The 23012-nt window shown below is 43.7% G+C and overlaps 1 protein-coding gene across 8 annotated transcripts in view; it reads right to left on the bottom strand.

The window, feature by feature from the left end:
- LPP (LIM domain containing preferred translocation partner in lipoma) overlaps window positions 1-23012 on the bottom strand; it is a 353374-nt gene that overhangs the window by 194215 nt on the left and 136147 nt on the right. The window lies entirely within an intron of this gene.

The following is a 23012-nucleotide window of genomic DNA, read 5'->3' as shown; positions in this document are numbered from 1 at the left end:
CCCACATCATGACATGGATGATCAGGGTGAACCCTGCAATACTCTGCCATTGGTTTTGTGGCACAGGAGGTAACACATCATTTAACCATTAAATGCTCAGCTGCACCCCTCTCTGCTTCAGGAGATGGCTACGACAGCTCAGTAATGTGGGCATATTGCTTAGAGGTGCTCCGACCCCGCAGCAGAAGATGAATTGCCACAAAGCCTGAAGGCACCAACAACCAATTCCACAGACAGAAGCTTGCATCTCAAACCTGCCACAGGCAACTACAAAACTTGCCATAATGAACGCCCTGTATCCAGCCTTGCAATGGATCCCATCCCATTCACCCTCCTTGAGTGCTATATTATGCCAGCTCTTCTTGGTCACTATAAAGACAGCATCGGATGCTGTCTAAAGCAGAGATTCCGTGTTGCACAGGACACATGGAGGGCTGGAGCTGGAGACCAAAATCTAGACCAGCCCATGTCCTGCATCCCTGCTGCTGGCTGGCAGGCAGGCAGCCACACTCTTTGCATCTCCCTCTTCCTAGAGGGGCCTTATAGCTTCATGTAAAGAACTGCTGGGAAGATCTCAGGCTCTTCTCAGTGAGAATGGCCATGTGATGGGCCAGTTGCAAGCTCAGAAGCATCCACCTCTTAACACTGAGGAGGCTTTTTACATGGGGATCATGTACAAAATATCTACATTTAATTTGCTCGTCTTAAACTTCCAAAAGTGCTGATGTGAAGACAAAGCAGCATACTGTCTGTGAAGCCATCCAGCTTAGCATAGAGATGGGAGACCTCTCCTTGAGAACTTCACGGGAGATGGGAGCATAAAGGAGAACAACAGAGCAGCGCAGGCTCCGAAAGCCTCAGGACACCAGGCTCTGAAAGCATCTCCTAAGGATGAAAAAAAGGGCATTTGCCATGAGCACTGGATTTGGCTCCTAGGGAAGAAGCTGTCTCTAATTTGGGCCACTTTGGTAGATCTTTATTTCTTCTCCTAAAACTTGATGCTGCAAGTAGAGCTGTTTGCTATTGGCTTTCCTGTGTGCAGCATGTGGGATGGAAGTTCAAGATGAAAAAACTGTGATATTTCACATATATAGGAACCATTGCTTTTGGAGGGTTTTAACCCTTTTGGGAGGAAACAAGGGCTCCTTACTTGACCCTTCACATGTCCATGCAGTGCCACACCACCTCCCAGCTACACGCCCTCAGCACCACCCCCAAATACCAAGGAGCAGGCTCCAAACCGCTTAAGAGAGGTGCTGAGCCAAACCCCAGTGACCCGCCGTCCTCTGGATCACCCATGCCCAGGTTCAAAGGCCCGGGCTCAGCCCACCCCAGGCACGGGCACCAGCCGGGCAGCACTGCTGGCACAGCACCTTCATGCTATTTGCCATGGGAAGCAGATGGGTCTGCAGCCCTGGAAAGCTTTTCTGTTTGATTTCAAATCACTCTCTGAAAGGCACAGACTCCCCCTAGGACTTTTAGGGATCTTATTTCCAAGGAAAGTAATTTCTTCCCATTTTCCCCAAAGTGAGCATGGATAGAACTCAAAAAAACCCTCTGAATCAATAAGAAAGTATCATCCTAAATGCAGATGCACGAAGACAGTTTGAAAACAACATACTGAAAACTAATTTAAGACAACCATGTTTCTCCAATACATAAAATCCCATGAAATCTACTGGCTCATGACATTACAGAGTTCAAGATTGATCTTTAAGAAAAAGTATGTCCAGTAACATCTGCAGTATCCTCTTTGCCCTATAATTAATCCAAGCTTTTATTTCAAATCATATGAAATACAATACAGAGTAAAAAGAAAAGAAGAAATATTTTGAAATTAATATCTTGGTGTTTAGTTCTAAAAAAATGCTGGGATGTTTTGAGTGCTAAGTGCTAAGTAAACTTTTCTCCTTTGCTCTGAAAATGACCCTCTAACCAACACGATTTTGCAAACAAATTCAACTCCAGCAGACACATACTTCCCAAAGAATACACTTCAGATCATGTTTCTCCAGTTAGTCCCAGATCCGGTGCCAAAGACCCATCTCCCTGCACAGCACATTAGTCAGACACTCTTGCTTTATTACAACCCTTCAAAACACCTAAGCAAAATTGAGGTAGAGAATGTGTTGAAGGGGATGAGACAGGGAGAGGGACAGGGTTTGTGCATAAACAGAAGGGAAAAATAATAATTGCTATAATAGAAGGGGAAAACAACAATAGCTACAACAAACACCAAACAAATACCATTTTGCCCCTTTGGAAGATCCATTCCTCCCGAAAGAAAAAAAAATCGGGAAGATTTTTCAGAAAAGGAGCGAAGGACAGAAGCAGAGAAGAGCCCTTTCTAGAGTTTGGAAGAAAAGACTTTTCCTTGCAGTAGGAGACAGCTGGCTTTACCGCATCCCAGCCCAGCTCTGCTGACTCTGTGTCAGATAAGCTGCTGGCTCCGCTCTCTCCCCACAAACGGCATTGTTTTTAGACTGGGAAGCAGAGAGCAGATGCCTGATGAACTGGGGGGACCTTGCAGATGTTTGGCCTTTTCCTGGTCCTCTGCAAACAGATGGACTTTTCTCCTTCACAGCTTCAGTTATTTATTCTGCCACTGCACTTTCCTCTTTCCCACACACGGCTGCAGGACCCGATGCTGTTCCCACTGCACTCGCGGGAGAGTATTCCCTTGGATGCAGGAGGGGAAACTGTTACTGTACTATTATTATTGGCATTGCTGGAAGTCTCCCTCCAGCAGAGAGGGAAGCGTGCAAAGACCATAAAATCTGTGTCTTGAGCAGCGTACGGTTTTAGATGACGTGTGGAAGAAACAGGTCTGCATTCGAGGGAGTAAAGGAGGAAAAAAAGCTCAAAGCAAGCTTAGACTACATTTAAGCAGCATCTCCCTACAGACTGCTCCAAAGTACCTTGGGGACCTTCCCTCACCCTAGAAGCTTTGCAAGCCAGACAGATTTCACTTGCTTAGAGCCAGGCAAGCTATGGGAGGAGGAGGAAAGTCCATGTACAGGCAGAGCATATCACTGCTGCTCACCGCCAGCACCAACCAGCTATGTGGGGAGCCAACTGGGCAAGGGACTGTCCCCTGGTCCACATGGATGCGCTGGCAGCCGCCGGGAAAACAAGGCTCTGGGGTTACCAGAGTTAACCATGGGCTGGTGGAGGACACATCCCACCCTGAGCACTCACCCTCCTCTGCCTGATTTACCCCTGCTGCCCCTCTGTGAATAAGGGATACAATGGGCAAAAGGCTTATTAGTATTGACTGCAGCTCTGCACCGAGATTGGCCATTTGGTTGATATTCACCTGTCATCAGCCTAAACACTTGGAGGTACTTAAATTATGAGAGTCACTGCACTGAGCTCCATCAATGGAGACACATCAAGGCACGTCCAGGAGTCAATTTATACTTCAAGGCAGGTGAAATCACCTTCCAACAGCAATTCCCCCCACAGAGGCAGCCTGAGGCTGGCATGTTTGCAGGCAGAGAGCCGCATCCTGCCCCTCCTCGCACTGCGGCACAGCCTGCCTTCAGCTCTCGCAATGAGAAATCTCTACCCATTACTGTACCTTTAAAGGAGAAAATAAACACTCCTCATTGCGCCAGCTACTCGTTTCTTCTTACAGCTGTGAAGAACGTGAGTCAACCTACAAAGGGGCTGCGTGGTGCGACACGTGTCAGCTCGGCTATTTCAGATACAACGGCGCAACGTGCCGTGAAACCGCAGCTCTGAGCTCTTCTCTCAGCGCCTGTGCCTGGTCCTGCACCAGAGCATCACCCAGCACAACCACATACCATCAGCCCCAGTAATGCTCTACCCCATATTGTACAATCAAGTAATTAGACAGAAATTAAGTCAGTCCATCACGGCTATGTTGGGAAACTATAGCAGAGCCATAAACAGAAGTGATGCTTCCCAAGCCCCAGCACGGCTTCTGGCTCCAATCAAATCTGTGCCACGCAGATGCATTTGCAAGATTTTACCCCTCTCCTCCCCTAAACCTCTCCTCTTACACTTTCCAAGGAGATTTAGACATTCCATTACTACACTTTTCAAATCATGGAATCATAGAATGGTTTAGGTTGGAAGGGACCTTAAAGATACTCTAGTTCCAACCCACCCTGCCATGGGCAGGGACACCTCCCACTAGACCAGGTTGCTCTGTACAAATAAAAAATTGTTCAAAGCCTTAACATATGTCTAGATCAGCACGAGCCTGTCAGGCTGAATAGAAACTCTTAAAATTTTTGCCATTGGCTGCCTAATGCCTTCTGGGTACAAGTACAAGCTGACAAGAACATCCTGTCTCATGCACCAAGCACCTTTCTCACTTACAGTCTAACCTTTAAATTTTTAAGTGCACTTCAGTTTTTTGCATGATCAGGCTCGTATGTCTCAAGCCTTTGTTTTCGGGAAGATATATCTGCCAGACAACAAATGAGTTGCAGCACAGTAATTGCCTCCCCCTTTGACTGACACAGTTGTTTAGACATGAAGATTTGCAGCTTTGAAACTTCTAGACATGAAGAAGATCTCACATATTCAGTAAGAAGAGACTGTTTGGGGGAAAAACCCTCGGAAACACAAAAAAGCAAAACATCATATTTTTCCCTGAAACAATAACTTAATGAAATCTATCAACCAACAAAACAGGGTTCACACTGGTCTTCCCAGATCTCTGGTAGACAGCTGAAGACTATATGCCCAGATGTTTTTCATTTTTCTCCTTCTAAACAAAAATAACCCTTTCTCATCGTCATCTTGATAATTTCTGACTCTGAAGCTGGTACAGAATCAGTTTGAATCACCTGAAAAACACAGCTCTCCCCTGACTCAGAAACCAGAATAAGGACAATGATGGAGCAAACCCCCACCAATGTGTTTCCATTCTAATCCAAACAGACTCTATTTGGGAAAGCACTGAGCGGATACTGGCATTTCCCATTGCTCTGTCAAGTATTTAACTCCGACTTTTGATCGAGGATACCATGAACCTGTATTCCACAATAGGCACTGCAAGAACCTGCAGAATATTGTAGTGTTCCTACATAAGTGGTCTGTGAAACTTCATACTGCAGAAGTGACGCCATAGGAGTTTTATAGAAAACTTCATCTAGATAGGACCTGGTGACTCTTAGGTGTGAACCCCCATCTTACTCAGTTTCCTAAAGTGAACGTTTTCTTGTAACATCTGTATTTAACATATATCACTGGACAAGGAAAGCACATGATTAAAATCATGTTTTGTGTTGGCGCAACCTTGGTCAAAACCATGTTGTGAGGGGCCACCGACACCATGTCAGTACAGGGGAAACCACCGCATGATTACACACCAGTTCTACCATCTGCCTAAATCATAAATACCACATTGACCTGTGATTCCTAAAATAAAGCAGCTCCACCAAACCAAAGTACTGTTTAAATTACCACTCTCTTACCAATCACTAATCCTACCATTTGAACTACTTTTGCTAATCAGCTACTGTATTAATAAGCAACAGGGAGAAAAAAAACCCCACACTGGCTAATTTCATCCTCAGCATTTAAAAAAGGAATACTGAGTCTGTCAGGTAGTTGCACTGAAAATTTACTTCACCACCTGCTAGCTGAAATATTGCTTTTATGGATTTATATTGTATTAAAAGGTCACTGGCTGTTTAAGTCTTAAACAGTTTTAATCATTCTAAAAGTCTCTTAACAGTAAGAAAAGGAAGCTCAGAACAAACAGCAGCAGGGATTCTAATTAAAAGGGCCAATTCATCTAATTTTATTTGGGGTTAATTATTCAGGATTCACTCTCTGATGTGTAAGGAATAGCAATTAGTAATTTTAGTGATTTGAGGAACATTGGAGGTGTAATCAGTTAAAATGAGTGAGTGTTTACAACACAAGATGTTGAATTAGTTTCTCCCAGCTGGAGAACAGGAACATTAGTCCCCTACAGTTCAGGACTATGAATCGCAGTCCTGCTTAAAATATTCTCTTCAAAGGAAAAAAAAACAACAAACCCAACCACACGCCAACAATCATCTGGTAATTTTGTTTACTACATGGGAAGTCAATAGGCGACGTGTACCATGGCAGCTTATGCATCCTCACCTCCACCCTCATCCCCTTGTCCAACTACCCAAACCCCTGGGACTCATTGGAAACGATTCCCAGCATTTTTCCTATCTGCACAACTTCATCCGGACTACTACCCTCCTGCCACCCGCCTTTTACCACAGCTAGCTGAGATAATGAGAGAAGCACCCCGTGAAACTTTCAAATGTTAATTAACTCCAGTGGTTAAATATACAGAGGAAAAATGACCATGCGATTAACTTAAAACCTCCAGGTACAATTCCTCCTGCAAACACAAATCCAAAATAGCTCCGTTGGAATCGCTCTGGATTTCTTCCAGTGTGACTAGAGCCAGAATAAGTTACTAAAGCTTTCAGGAGTAGCAGATGAGACTCTGATGGGGACAGAGGAGCCACGTGGGAGAGTGCCAACGGGGAGATCCAACACTGGCTGCTTTGACATTTGGGTCTGAGCTGAGGCAGCAGCTCAAAACCCATTTTTTTTTCTACCTCTTAATAGGTAATAAGGTTTTACCATCATTCAGGCATATCCAGGTGCTTCAGTGGGACTGGAGCTGCAGCCCTTCCATTGCTTACAAATTTGTGACCGCTGCAAGGAGCAGCATCAACACACCATGTCAGGCTCGTTTCAGATGATACAGATTTTATTAAGCAACTTGATTTAGCACAGATGCTATCTTTAGTGTCTTGTACAGAGATCTTTCACTCCAGCTCTGGTCAGCAGCGGGGAAAATCCCACCCACCTCTGTCCGAACTCGCTGACCTCCCTCTAAAAACACCCCAAAGGCAGTAATTAGCACGAGGGTAGGAAACAAGGGCTCGGTTCCCCAAATTATGCAAAATCTCAGCTGCTTTGCCACAGTGGATGCCCCTCATTGTGAAAACCCTTTTTTTTTTTTTTATGAGGCTGCGTTTTTATTCTGCTTGTGTCTGTAGACACCTAGACGTGCCATCCTTCCCAGCAAAACGCAGCTGACGGTCCTGCCGCCACAGGGTAGGGGGAGGCAGGTACAGCCACATGGTGGGTTGTTTTCCCCCATGCTGAACAGCTGAACATCCTACACATCGTACACTCCCGATACGTGCCGCTAAGTAGAAAGGCATTGATACAAGGCTGCATTTTGATTCTTCAACTTATTTTTTTTTTTCCATATGAGTGTGGGGCAAAGCATTCCAGCTCATGTCGCATGATGACCTCTCTGCAACAGAGATGACTTATTTTGCTCACCTCAGCAACCCCTTTTCTAAACACGATGTGAATGAGACCGTTCTGCTCCCGCTCAGATCACATTACATGTAATGATTATCTCCGTAACTCTGATACCTGCTTAGAGGAGAGGTCTGCCTAGTATCAGAACTCAGCTCTACGGAAAATAAAGCTTAGTGAAGGACTAAAGTTGAGCCAATGCAAGAAACAGCCCACGGCACTGTAAAACTTTAATTAAAATCTGTGCTAAAATAGAAGAAGGAAGAGCCATAAGATTAACAGAAAAGCTCTAAGTACTGTTCCTTGTCATAGACTTCTTTTAGTCACCTAGTCCCACTGTGCCTCAGTCCCTGGGCATGCAAAGTTTTCCTTTGCCTTCTCTCCAGGGTTTATTTGTAGGCGTAAGGAGAGAGTCTGACTCACTTGGTCTGTGCAGCAATTAGTATGACAAGATCCCGCTTTCGGTTGCAGCTGCTCAGGTCCGATAACGGGGACAAAAGTAGTTCCGAATGATTTTAACAAAATGACAGAAAACAGCCTGCTGAGATGGAAAGATTTCAACACAAACAACTGTAAATATGCTGGAAATCAAGGCATCCAAGTCAAAAAAGCAATCCCTATCCTTGGAGGGAAACACGGGCTGCATTCCCACACACCATCCCTCTCCTCTGCAGAGCGAAAGGTCCATGAAACAACTAAACGAGGGAAACGCTGCCTCACTCAGAACAAAACCGAAACGGCCTATCTATTTGTTTATTAGATTATGGTGTTCAACTCATTTGTTCATTGCCAAGAGCTCCTGACAAGAGTTGACATATGCATTAATTTACTAAAGAGGGCTGTTATGAAGGAGTTGAAAAAAATGAGCTACGCCACCGGATTAAGACCTCATTCTCCCTGGGTGTTGGGAGGGAATCAAAATTAATCTGTTTTTTTGGTCAGCTTTCTCCCCTAAGGAGGCAACCAGGGAAGATGGGGACCGTGTCCTTCAGATACATCCTCTACTTATCACCAACCAAATCCTCTCTGTGCCTAGTGATGAAATACAAAACACTGCACAGATCACAAAAAAACATCTCCCAGAGCTCTTTACTGCCAAAGGACTTCCTCAAGTTTTGGAAGCTGCAGCCAACAGTTTTTAAGCAATCTTGGACTTATCTTTGCCTATAATTGGTTTTGTTTTGTTTTCCCACTTTGGGGGTGAATTGCAATCTGAGTGGTCAGAGGAAACACGATGTGCTGCAGTTTGGCTTGAGTCTTGGAGCCAGCAGTGGCCCATGCTGCAGAACACCTGGAAGCGTTGGATCCATTTTGTTTGCCCAGCATGCAAAGAAAAGGGACAACAAAAACCACTGTCGTAACTAGACCATTTCCCTGGGTGATGGGTCAACCTTCCTGCAAGGTGTCCTCTTCACAAAGTCTTCTGCTGCTGGCAAAAACATCAAGTGGGAAATGTGTGTACGGCTCTCACAGATGAAATGATCAAAATAAGCTCCATAAATTGATTTTCTAACTGTCTCATTTAGTTCTTCCCATCCTCTTCCCCTGTGTAACTCTTACAAACATCCAAACTTGGAAAGATTAAAGCAAAACACGTGTCTTTATCAGATGTGTCTTAGCTCACTGTTTTCACCAATACAAACAGCCCTGGCTTTCTTCCTTCTATTGCAATTAGCCAGTGCTACCGGGGAGCAGAAAAAGTAGATAGATTTTCTTCATGCTACAAAATGAATCGCTTCCTTATTCACCAGTGTAACAGTTGAACAACAAATTACATCCTTAATCCCTGAAGATAATTTAAGATAAAATTAATTGTTGGATAAATAGATTTCACCTCTATCTTCTTCTTTCAAAGTAAATAACTAATGGTCCATATCTCCATATATACATTTATATAAATATATATTTATATGGAGTAGTGTGGTGGTTTTTGTGGAAGGAGTTTTTTTCATTTCAGTGGTATCTACTAGAAACATCACACATGATCTGGCTAGACCATGGAAGAGAAACAGGATTATAATCAAAAGAAAAAAAAAAAAAAACAAAACAGAGGTACCTTCCCTTGGATAGATTCCACCTGGAGGTGCTCTACATCCCCTCTATTGTACTTTTCGTTAACAGAGAAGGCAGAGGAGGGAAAAAAAAATGATGCAAGCTTTCTCTTCTTTGAGATGAATTTAACCCTAAACCACTGATGCACAAGCTTTCTGCACCAAGGATTACTGCCCAACACCCCAAAGTTACTACACACACTCACATGCGCAGTTATCGCTATATTTTAAGGAGAAATGCTTTAACATTCACACTTTTCCATAATTCAACAAAGTAACTGGTTAGGAAACAATGTGCTAAACTGACTTTTTAGATAAATAACTACATTTATGTTTTCTGTAATCCACGAAATCCCCTACCGAGAACCTCTTCATCTTTCTGCTTGCTGGTCAGAGCCCAGAGCACCGTGGTAGGGAAAACATGAGGAGAGCGAACATTCCCCATCAGGAGCATCCTAAAGCGGGCGAGGAAGAGGTGAATGACAGAGGCACAAAAAGGATTTCCCAAGGATGAGAATGATATTCGCATTCATGACACTGATGATATCAAAATCCCACGCAGACTGCCTATTCTCAGAATAGAAGCAGGGATAAATGGTGGCACCATGGAACCTGTGCTGGTTTGGGGGGACACGTGGCTCTCATCTTGCCTTCCCGACAAGAATCACCATGATATGGTAGTTATCCAAGCACACATTTCAAGCTTCTGACCATTGTGAGAAAGCAGACGATCGATGCTGTAACTACGCTCAGCATATGGTGCCTTCCTTCCAGAGAAAAAGTATTAGGATCTGGCAGCAGCCCAGGGTAACTGAGAGGGTGCCCTTGCAGTAAAACATACCACACCAAAAGCAGGGTCAATTACTTGGTGTAGAGAAACCTGGGTGAGATCATTTTCAGATTGAATAAAAACTTTTCTATTTAACCAATAGAAAATGAATTACTGAAATATTTGTGGATGTTGTTAAAATGCGGAAGAAAATGAAAATCTTCTCAAAAGATTGTGGTTTTGTTTGAAAAGCCAGAGATTTTTATTCTTGAACTAAAGCGTTGTGAAAGAAATGATAACAAATTGTAGTAACATATTGCTACAGTTTCTAGACTGGACTTTGGAAGTGTTCACTTTGAGGTTTGTTTTTTCCTCGGAGCTGCTACTTGGAGAATTTTAGGCAAAAAGAAATAATAAAAAATTAGGTTAGGTGAGGAATCTCGTTTCATTTTCTTTCGTCCTAACTTCGTTTCCAGCCTTGCTGCAGGAAAGTGCAAATCCATTCTTTTCAGATTAATGATTGATCTCCATTCTAAATCCCCACTCCAATATTAATAACCTCTCAGAAAACAATTAAAATGGATATATTGTTTGAGTGTGTGCTCGGGGAGCAAGAGAGGAGGATAAATCTTCTATAAGCAAAAAAACCTCTATCATACTTTGAGGCCTGCTGATGCCTGCAGTGACATACAAAGGTTATTCACTGTAACATATGCATCTCCCCATGCTACCAAAAACACATGCCTGGAGCAGTGAACTGGAAGGAGAGAGTGCTTAGCATCACAGGGGAACACTGTATGGTCCATCTCACCTTCTAACAAAAATCCCTTCATCGGTGAGACTGAAAGCGTAGAGCTTTTCCTCCATCAGGTAGAAGATGCTGCAGGAAGGAGAGAGACTTCCAATTTGGTATTACCAGCAAGTGCAAAGATCCACCCCAGGCAGGTGCTTTGCTTGGAAATTATTTTAATGCACAGAGATGCCTGATGTTCTGAAGCTTTATGATGAATCACAGAGCCCATGTCATTGAGAGTTGGTTATTAGCCCAGTCTGCCCGAGCTCTGAGAATTTTGTAGCCGGTGTCTCTACTTTCTTCATGAATTACAACAAGGAGAGATGTCTCTTCTGGGCCAACTGCTCTGGACTGGCTTGTCTCCACACTGCTCAAGGTTAGTGCTCCCTGTAGCAGACTGGTTGCATCAACACTATCCAGCCGCCGGTCTAGATATCCCCCACGACCACAAAATGATGCCCTGGAGCTGAGTACTATGACTATTCTCTTACATTTTTCCAGTCCCAAGCAAAATAATGAGAAGGTTGTGTTGCTACTTGACAACACGGTGTTTTTACAGCATGACAATGAGAAAGCATGCTGTCTGCCCTAGTAAGGGCGTATGTGGAGATATTTAAGGGTGCAGAGTTTTCCTAGAGGAACCATCTTTGGCATAGTGAGAGAAACTCGAGAGTCGTGGCCCTAGCGTCTGCCTGGGGAAGAAGAGAACCATCCTCCTTTGGAGAGCACTAACCAGCTTTGCTAAATGAAACCGAACAACAGCAGGTTTTGAAAACTCACACTGCAATTTTGCAATGCATGACTTGCTGCATGCAGTCATCCAAGGTGACTGCTTTATGCAAAAGCAAAGCTCGTTCCTAGAGGATTTAAACAATCACAGTCAGATTTCCTTGACAAAAGCCACCCAAGTGAATAACAATGTTTTCAAAGAGAAAACACAGCATGTTTGGGTACCTGGGCTGTCAAGAAAACAAGAATTAATCAAGAACACACCTGAGTGACATGAAATTAGCCAATGTTTATCTTCCTACAAAAAGGAAGATTTTTCAATTTAAAAATACACGCATAACCTAGCTTTAAAATCCAGTAACACATCTAGGCAAAGCCTAGATGTGGATGTTGAAGATCATTTAAGAAACAGGATTCTCTGCTTTCAAGAGACCGAGAGATTTACTCTATATCCTTATCAGGCCATACATATCACATCATGTCATGGTGATTAGCGTCTTGCTTGATTAAAATCTTTAATTCCATTGGATTTAAAAGGCTAATTTGAGAGCCACTCAGACAAGAGCCCAAGGCTGAAGCTGATCACAAGCACAGAATGGCACGCTGCGACTGCAGCACTGATATCTGCTCCCCTGGTTCTTCAAAATGTTGCAGCTAAAATCATCTAACCAAGACAGATAAACAACAGTGTGTGTCAGGTCAGCCAGCAAAATCTTTCAAGGCAATGGCTCTGCACTGATCATGAGAAAGAAGATAAAACCTACTTTGGCTCTCCTTTCCTATATATTTAATATTTGCAAGAGAAAAATCAGATGACTGCTTAAAGCTTGGGATGATGCACGCCATCTTCAAGCTATTCTTGAGCAAAATGTTTAATGTTTCATGTGGTTTGGAAATGGCTTAAATTCCCTGCTGAATTTTTCATGCCTGTACACAATTTAGCCTTTATCAAAAAAAATCCCCTTCAATTATGTACTCTGCAGAAAATGCAGAAATTCTTTGGAAGGATCCTAGCCGCCCTTTTCCCCCCCCCCTTTTTTTTTTCTGTTTGTTGTTTTTTGGCTTGCTAGGGTTTGCATTAAATTTCCTTAATTGGATACTGAAGTTATCTGGACTTCACCATTTGTGCTAATCATAGAAAATCAACTCCACTTTCTTTCCCCCTGTCTCTCCATACCTTTATTTTCATTGAGGGGAATGGGAAGAGAGAAGAGCACTGGGGACGGGCTAAAAGGTCGCAAACTTTGGGAGGGACCCTGCTTTTTACCCTGATACACAATAGGGAGCTGTAGGTCTGCAGCAGCGGGGCCGCAGTGGAGCAAACCCAGCAGGCGGGCAGCCTTTGGGCAGCAAAGCCTGCAGAAGGCATGCCATTCCCAGCACAGGAGATGTGGCAGGAAAATGGGCCTAATTAGAGCACTGCAATGTGCCAGCTATTCTTGGAGGCAGAACAGCCCCTCAGGAGCTATTGCAGGAGAGCGAAGCGAGGACAGCCCTCGGACCACTCTAACCCACGTCACAGGCATCCCCAGGAACATAAAGCCATCCTCCCATGCTCTGTCCTGCCGAGCGGCTCAGGCTAAAGATACCGTCTCTCTGCTGCTTTTGTTCTCTGAACACTTTCATTTTGCTGAGTACACGTCCCCTAACGTTGCAGGAAGATTTACATAAGCTACACACAAATATTATTTTAAAGAAGTGATTCCCATAGTTCTCCTATTTTTGGAGATGCATCTTAAAAAAGCTTCCCTAATATACTGGGATAGGACCCATATTATCTCTTCATAAAAGGAATCCAACTTCTAGGCTTCTAAATTCATTGGTAAGCAGTTCAGACTTCCTTTTATACTGTAAGATTTCCTTCCCATAAGACGCAAGATATATTGCCTCAAGGGAGAAGCAGCTTTATGAAGAGGAAGCTACGTGTGCCAGAATTGTTCTCTTCCATTATTTGCAACATCCTTTCTCCCTCCCGTTGTTTTAATAGAGTTGGTCACCAGAAGAACCTGCAGCAAAAACACTGATACCCTCAGCAGAGCATCTACCTGCCAAGAGCCCCAAACAACATCTACTCTTCTGCAGAGCCTTCTCGATGTCCAGAAAACATATGTTTTCTGGGCATGCCCCATATGCTGTTCTAATAGAAACATGACTTTGCTAACAGACTTAACTGTCTGCTCTTCCCACCAGAACAACGTCTGAGGAATGGGTGGCTCACCAGTGACCTCCCACCTACACATATTTTTGGAGAACTTAATTGACTAGAAGGATGAAGAGGGGAAAAGAGAGAGAGAAAACACATTCAGTAGTGACCAGTGTCACAGGGAGGGGGGAAAAAAAAATGTTAAAAAATCTGGTGTCTGATGTTCCTACACATGATCCAGAGAAACGTTCCCCTCGTGCATGCACGTGCTTGTGTGTAGCACAGACTCAGTTACATGCTTAAGTTCAAGTGGATGCTTAAATGTTATGTCCCACGGGGCTTTGGAAATCATGTATCAAATTAGGCATTTGTTGAAATGCTTTGCTAAGCAAAAGGATCGGTTTATGTACTTTCCCCAAAGATTCTGCTGAAATGAGGCTGAATAGTTTAACTGGTACATCTCAGGAGATCCCCAATTCTTCCCCGAAGCATTCATTTGCTAGGATTTCACTCTTGCACATTGGGCTTTGGGGAATCAGTATGGGAAACTGGGACCAGGGAATTTGCAGCATCGGAAATGACAGTATTAGCAGGGTAGTTAATGTAACCACAAATCTCTCCAGCTTCCCCAGATCATGCACCCCACCAGGATCACTGACATCTCCTTGATTTCTTTTAACATCTCCTCTAAGGTGTGTAATCTCCCCAAGTTCAAGTAGAGGGAAATCCGGGGTTACCCCAAATGAGAAACTTCTTGGGACTACCGATGTGGGACAAAAGGAATTTGCTGCCAGTAGGACCGAATGGAGTTGCTAAAAATAAGCAAATATTCCCAGTGTTTCTGCACTCCTCTCCCTGAAGTGAAATGATCAAGAGGATTAATTTTAGAGTATGCACAGTTTTAATGTGAAAAAAAACCAAGTTGCATCTTAGCTTTTAAGCAAAGACCAGATGGAAAGTCTATCATTAGAAATGCCAAAGGGAGAATACACTCAAAGTTCGCTCCAGGATGGAAAGGTCATTTCTAGTCATCCTTGTTTTAAATGTTCTCAGAAGCAGTCAAGCTTTTTGTAATAAGATGGTTTTCTTTCAGTTTATCAACTTGATTTCCTCCAAAATAAAAAAAACATCCAAAACAAAACAAAAATCACCAAACAATTCAAGACAGAAACTTTAAAGACAGGCGCCAGCTCTCTTTTTTTCCTCTCCAGAGCAAAAGAGTCATTAAATTTTTAATGAATTATTGTTTAGATGACAAGAAATGCCACAAAGATGATCTGCTGATTCCGCCCAGGGGTGTTTACTTAGAGCTTCACGAGGACATTTATGAGACGACAGGCAACACACAACATGTCAATGAAGCCTGAGAAGCAACGCTTCGCTGATCAGGTACCGATGTCGATGAAGAACTTGTCAAACTGATGAGAAACGGATCAGGTTTCCTCACCATTACATTCAAAGCAAGGTCCTAAACCCCCAGTTTAGGGGGACAGGCCATACGCCAGCTGACCGATACAAATCCGCCAGCCCATTTGGGTTGTAACTACCATATTACTGGTCATAAGATCTGAGAAGGTCAGTAAGGACCTCCTTAGGGCTAAAGATGTCTTCTTTACTCTGGTAGCTCACATATGACTAGGAAGAGGCAAAATGGTGATTGGTGATTTTCACCAGAGTTACTAGGACGACCTGAAGATAACGCAGCTCCACTTGCTAACTCACATGACAGCTACAAACACTCAGCTTCAACTGAGATTTCACCAGTCCCTAGCCTCCACATGCCAGCTAACTGTGAAAGAAACTCCCTCCCCATCAAGATAAGTCCCCAGCTGAAGTACAGTATGTGAATAAGCCTGGTGGGACACAGCTTCCAAACCCTGACGGGAAAAGACAGAAAACTTCATTTTCCTATTTTCCAACAAATACAAAAAAGCACATAGATATGATGATATAAAATTGGCATTTTCACAGTAAACACATCTGTGTCCTGGTGCAGATTATTCCCAATAAGAACTGGAGCTACTGGCTAAAGCTGAAAGTGTTTTTTCCTTGCAGGCTGTGCCTTTCCTCAGCTTAACCAGGCCAGCCCTGACGAGAAGGATCTGGCTTCAGTTCTTCCTTGTGCATAAATAACAAACTTATTTGCAAGGTCCAGACAGCTGCATTTCTGTAAATCCACTCAGAGGAGCCATCGCTGACCAAACGTAGCAGCAAGCGGCCTGCGCAAGTGTCAGAGGGAAACGTGGCCTGTGGTACCGGTGAATGAGGGGCAACCAGACAAAAAACAAGATTTAATTTTCAAACACCATGCTAAAATGTTGGAATCGGCAAACAAATGCTTTGTTGTTTCTTGAACACTTGCAAATGGTGATTATTCCGTATGAAATAATTAACAAACAGGCACAGAATCCTCCAAGCTCTCTTTAGAAATCTTTTCAAAGCACATCCTCATTTTAATCATTTACCTTTTTCAAAAAAGAAGGAAAAACAAGGAGGTAAGAAACCTGAGACAATCAAACCTCCCCTAGTCCGCACAAATAGACATTCACTGCCTTCCAATAGACTCGACTAATCATTTTTGTAAGTAGTCAAAAGATTTCGCAATTAAACGCTTATAGAAATAAGATGCATTTCCCTGCTGCTTCTGATGCCTCATAAGTTTTCTGGCTCCTCTCATAAAGAGCTTTCATTACTCTGGTCATGACAGAGCCAAAACTGCTACAAGAGGAAGCTCCGGTTTCAGCTCCATCCCAGTCACGGACTGAATGCCCAGAACCTTCATCACTGCTCCTGGATCATGGGGAAAAAAAATAAACAAGAAAAGGGGAGTTTGAGTCCTAAGATCAGAACCACATTTGCTGGACAGGTTTGTTAGAAAAAACAATGTCTGGACTTGGTGTAAACTAAGCACATTTGGTCAGGTACTAGGAGATCAAATAGGCAGGGAGCCTCACAATTCCCTTCCAGCAGCCTCATGTTTGTGGTGACAACTGCGCTTTCCACCGATGAAATGTGACCTTTAGGCCCTGACATTTAGGCCCAAATTTTCCAACTTGTGTTACCTCTGCCTCCAGTTTCACAGGTGGAATTCATAGCACTTTAACGTTTGAATAGTTGGCGGTGTCCACCAAACACGAGCCCATGTCTTACCCAACAGATTCTTAAAATGGAATATTGCTGCTCCGGAGACCCATGCCATGCTGGATGGTCAACTTACATGAGGTATTGGATGTGCTGTATCTCTTGGGAAAATCAACATGCTAAGCAAATGGTCATCTCTCAAAATAGTTACCCTACTACAATATTTCTCTTTTATCTGTTTCCTTACTGCCATTACACAACACATTCTCGTTGGGGCAAAACGCATCATTAGCAAGAACACTTTGGGACACATACAAGCAGGCAGCACTAAATGTGCACCAGAAACAGGAAAATTAATAGTCTTCCCACATGAGAATGCATAACAAGGCAAATGGATCCTCCGTTAGCTTGTCTCAATAATATTTTGGGAAAGCACCATATACTCAGAGTGGAAACACGGTGGTTCAGCAATTATTTGTCTAAAAAGTCCAACAGTGATTGTAGGGAAAGAGCTCAGCTGTGATCATGCATCACACCTCTTGTCTTGGATTAGCTGCTAAGTTTAAAGTATTTTCTATCTTGCCAACAAGAGTGATTTAGTGGCATCGAGAAATGTTTTAAATATGAGGAGTTTTCAGGCTCAGCCAAACCAATCGTTCCTCCAGCCCTCTAAAGACTCTTGTCCCTAACAAGAGAAGTGAACAACTGAACGAAACTTAGTGATCTGGGAGCTGGAGATCCACCAGCCCGACCACCTCCTGCTGCCATAGTGTCCTTTCTCCCTCTCGAGGGCATATGTCCTGTTTTTACGCATACAGGCTGAGCGCCCAACGCACCAAGAGAAGTTGGTCAAGTATTCTCACATTACAAACCCAACTGCTTTTTCTGCTGTAGAAAAGGATTACAGGCTCAAACGCCACAGGACCACTGTTGGAAGGGATGGGTTAACAAGGAAAATGGAATTATGAATTTAATCCAAACCTAAGGCACTGAATGGACTAAGCAGAAGATGAGGAATGTACTGCAACACTTCATACATTACCCATTATGACTGTGTGGTCTCATGTCCACAGTGATACTGGAGGAGATGCAGGCCAGCTGTGATTTCACCCAGCTCACACTTTGTTCATGTGTTGCCTCTTGTCTTTATAAATTCATTTTTACTAAGACAGCTGTGTCAGACCTGAGCTCCCAGTGCAATATTCTTTCTATATTTGCAGAATTAATTCAGTCAGCCAGGTCCTATTTCTCCTTGGGCACCACACTAAAAATTACAAATGGCTCTACTTGTGCCCAGTCGGTACAAAAAGTGATGGCAAAAGCATAATGGGAAGGAGAAAAGGACCCAATTACAAAAGCAAGATCTGTAAGATAATCTTGGTCCCAGAACAGTGAGGGGTGGCAATTAGGAACATCTCATCTGTCAGCTGGGGTCATTGAAATAACCACATCACCGAGAGGAAAGGCAGCACCTCGAAATGGCAATTACAGCTTTCCAGACCCAAACTGTGCTTCAGCCTTCTCTGCCCCCTGTGCTTTCATCTCTAACATGACAGGAAGGTAAGCTTGAGCAACAGGAATTCAATTTTCAAGAAGGAGCTTAACTGTACTGCAGTTTAACAACCAATTAATGGTTTTGCAGAAGTCATGCACTCCACCCAGGGGGCTGCCTGGCTGCATTGAGGAAGTGTATGGTGTTGACTTCCCAAACTGAGTCACCGTTGTAAGCCCTAGAGTGGTATTTATAGAGTTGGGGGAAAATTTCCAGGAAACATTACTTACTGGCACTCACAAAAATAGCAAGGATACTCTTCAATTACTAAACTTTTAAGGAAGAAAGTCTTTCTTCTTTATGACAAGACAGCAAAGCAGCAGCCTCTATGATTTGCTTGGAAGCAGTTACAATTAATATTGTTCCTTATCTCACTTTTCCCTGACAGTAGAAGATGTTGCTCCAAAGCTATTAATTCTGTACAGCTACAAGGTTGTTGTTTTTCTCCTCTTTCTTCTACTGATTATTTCCAGGATAAGACGCTGAAGTCAGCCTTGTCTCCGAAAACTTTAACTATTCTCTCCTGGAACATGTCTGCAATACCATCCATAGGTTGAATCCAAGCCCATGCACGCAGATACTCAAGAGAACCTAGGTACCAACAACAGCTCAACCACAGCAGCCCAAAAGTCAGCTTGAACCCTTTTTCTACTGTCCAGGATCCCGATTTGGGAGAATGGTTGCAGCCTTCATTAAACCACACAAATCTGCAGGTAAACCTGTTACTGGAAGTCAAGCTTTCCCATGCAGAAGTGAACTGATCCCTCTGCACCAACTAGACATGCCCTAGGATCACAGAGCGGACAAAAGCCAAGGAAGGGCACAGATTAGTAGCTGGAGTGGTCACCTAGAAGTGTCTGTTCCCCTCCATATATGCAACAGTTTCCTTACATCTCCTCAGAGCCAGGGACTAAGCCAGGCTTTCAGAAACATTTTGTCCCTGCAATAGTTTTAATGATGCAACCACAAATTTGGGGGAGGCTCGACCACCTTAGAGCACACAACTATCCCAGACATGGTCCCCTTGACCACAGAAGTACAACTTTCTGGAATTAAAAAAAAAATAATAAAAAAATCTTTTAAAAGCACAAGATATGAGGCACACAACCTTGTCCCCATCCCACACACAAAGCGCAAATGCCTGATTTTATTACTATGACTTCCAGACCATCCCCACCACCACTCTCCCCCTCTGAGCCCTGGAGCCAACGTTGGCCAAACAGTCTTTGAGAAGGCCTCAAAGGTGTTCCCCTACATGTCTTACACAAACCAGTAGCTTGGAAGAGAACAGAAAGCCAGGGTAATGGGGGAAAGGCTGCTGGCATGAACTCAACCAGTACCTGCCCTGTTTGACCTCTCAGCTGGGCTGTCCCAGTGCAGCTGCTGGGAGGGCACATCAGGTCCAGTTCTCCGGAAAGCTGTCAATCAGCACAGCACAGAGTCCATGGCACTCATGGGACGGGACACTCCGTGCAATGCAACGGAGACCCAACGAGTTTGTTTTGTACGTGCCACCACGGTGTCGGCAGACAGGGCAATGTGCTTTGGCTAGTACTGACATGGGAAGCATTCAAAGCACTCGCACAGAGTTAAGAGGCTCCCCTCACCTCCTGCCTGAGACGTGCTGACCTCCCCCTTCCCTCCCTTCTCCCTGGCATCATTAAAGATAATACAAAAATCTGCCACTTATTTTTTAAAATGTCTCTGTTTCTGAGGGTTTTTTTTTTTTCACCCCTGTTTTTCTGAGGCCAATTAAAAATAAAAGTTTACCAGGAAGATGACAAGAAAAAAAAGTGTCCGATATCATCGGATGCAGCCTATAAGGGTCTCACACATAAAAGAATTATGTCCCTGAGCACCTTCCAACAGACTTTCAGAAAATTTCATCTTTCTACTTCCCTGGCTGGATAGTCTGTTTGAGTAATTTTCTCTTTCTCCTGGGGCTGGTTGCTAAGAGACGCGCTATTACTTCTCCCTCTCTTATGACCCGATTACTGTGATCAGCAAAGACAGCGTGCAGACAACAGCCTGACACGGCTCATACAAGAACATCGGGCTCGTTACAAAATGATGGACTGTATTAACACTCCGCAGCCCCTTCGCTCGCCATGGCCTTTGCAGAGTCTCCTGGCACAACTGGGGGCTTTTACTTCCCTGGCTTCTGAAGTACACGTTCAAACATTTTAAATCGCAGGACTGGGAAGGGAGAAGAATGGACTTTTACCTCCTGTGTTTCACTGCCTGTCAGCCAGAGTGGTGTTAATGGATTCTCATCGAGAAACCCTCCTTTCCTTAACCTTCCCAAGAAGTGGCCCAGGATCTATGTTATCCCGTTTCGCTCTCCTGCAAAAAAACTTCACAAATATGTAACGCGTTGCAAGTTAGCACGTTCCCTTGAAGAGTTCGATAGCACATTGTAAAGCTGATCTTGACGCTTCAGGGGCCAAGAGGTGACCTGGTCCTGCAAAGAGCTGAGCTGGTTTGCTCTGTATGAGGAAAGCAGCTGGAAATGCACCTAACTGTAGGTGCACGGTGGTCCCAAGGAAGCCACTGGGACGTCCAGCTTCTCCCAGTACATGCTGAAACAGCCACAGCCCTTCACAGAAGAGCCCCAGGTGATGGGGTCAGTGGGGGAGATGGGAAACTTGGAGTTCAGATTGTGAGCTTGCGCTGAGGCAAGAAGTTAAGGGAAGTTGTTTTTGTTGATGTTGTTACCAAAGAACAGGTCTGCTGCCAGCTGGTATGGCTCAGGATGGGGTCATCAACCTTCAGAGACCATCAGTGTCCACTTACTAAGAATTTAACCCTCATCACACTCACTTTTTATAACCCAAATTTCAAACTTCCATAATTTCTTATACGTATTTTTGAAAGACTGTGTTTACTAGTACTGTTTTAGTACAGTTTTCCTACTCTTGAGGGACCCCTTCTCCTCCCACCAGCCTGCTCAGGGGCAGCTCCCGCGGCAGGACCCCTGGGCAGACCCTCACACCACAGGCACCCAGACCGTACAAGGCCAAATGCCACTGTAGCATATCAAGAAAAGTCAGTTACTATATCTTTCCAAATCAGTCTCGTAGCAGAGGTGACCCAGATGCAGAGGTCTCTCTGCATTATTCCTCACCTCCACGGCACTTCCCATAAACTCAGTCCTGGACAAAACAAATGCCAGCTCTCATGTCAATGTGATTGCTACCACCAGCACTTCAGGCCAGGCTTTGCGTTATGGCTTGGTCATGTCTAGACTTAAACCAAAACCTTTCCTTAGTCATTGTCATCACAGGAATTAAGAGTTGGAAAAGACCTGTGAGTCTTTTGCACTTCACAGCTCCTCAAATAGTTTGGGTAAATCCCCAAGCGAGCTCCTAGAGCATGCTTGCACTTTCTCCCGTGGCTACGACTTTCCAGCGTGCGTGCTAGTTAAAGAAGAAGACAGAAGGGGAATTTTTAGATAGTGATATCTGCTTATTCAGAACTAGACGAGATCCCTGCTCATCCCCTTCTGCATAACCACCCTCCCTGGGACAGCCAGAGCTGCAGGACTCTCAGTCCCACTCACGGACCCTCAGTTCTTGCGCCCAGTCCATCTCAACACGCTTTGCTTAGCAACGAGCATTTTGGGCCTCATATATTTAGTCCAAATTGTAACTGTGCGGTGTTCGCTGCCAGAAATGCCTGCTCTTTGGCCACAAGTACAGCTTCTGTGGCTTCAAGAGTTGCTCATTCATTCTTCTAACCTTTTATTAGACCAACCTGTAATATAATCCAATAGACATTTATTGGTTGCTCTGACTTAGCAGTACTCTGTCTGGCAGAGTAAAAAAGCTTTAGGCAGAGAAAAGGAAAAATATACATCTAATCCTTTATTATAGCAGTTTTCAGAGCATAGAAGAGCTGCATTGTGTGAACAAGGGCAAAAAAATAAAAAATATTACTCGATCGTTAACTGTCATATAACAATTGTTATTATTTAACAGACTAGCATCTGGAGGATGTTAAAATTTCAGATTAAAATAAAAGGGACAAGTGCTGCCTGCTTGCATTCAAGCAATTTCTGCATTAACATTGCTCTCTCACTTTGATTGGGCACCACAGCCCTTTAAAACTATATAAAGGACAAACATTATCTTTTTAAAAGTAGGTTTGATATAGTCGATGACAGATGTTTGCAATTCGAGTTATAAAAAGATGGCTTCTTTCCATTCCAGTGTATGTCAGAACCATCTTTTTTCTCTTTTTCCGTTCCCTTTTTTGCCCTTTTTCTTTATTCTACCAAAACTATTGTGGTTCACAGAACAGGCCACTGCAAAGATGAATCACTATTCAATGTTTGAAATAATGAAGTGGAAAAATTAAATATAGTATCTTGGAAGAACAGACAGACAGAAGGAAAAGAAAATGAGAAAAAAAAAATAGGCATAGCAGAAAAAATTAAAAATCTACCTGCTGAGGAGTGTAATGTTTGCTTTATGATACCAAATAACAGAGAAAATAGGAGTTCACTCACCAGAATGAAAACCAAGGCTAGACACTACTTCAAGTAGTTCCCAAATAAGAGGCAATGTGTTCCAGAGGCTGTGAAAGTTTAATAT

The sequence above is a fragment of the Chroicocephalus ridibundus genome, chromosome 6 (genome assembly GCF_963924245.1).
Source record: "Chroicocephalus ridibundus chromosome 6, bChrRid1.1, whole genome shotgun sequence".
NCBI lineage: Eukaryota > Metazoa > Chordata > Aves > Charadriiformes > Laridae > Chroicocephalus > Chroicocephalus ridibundus.
This window is presented reverse-complemented; position numbering and strand designations above follow the sequence as displayed.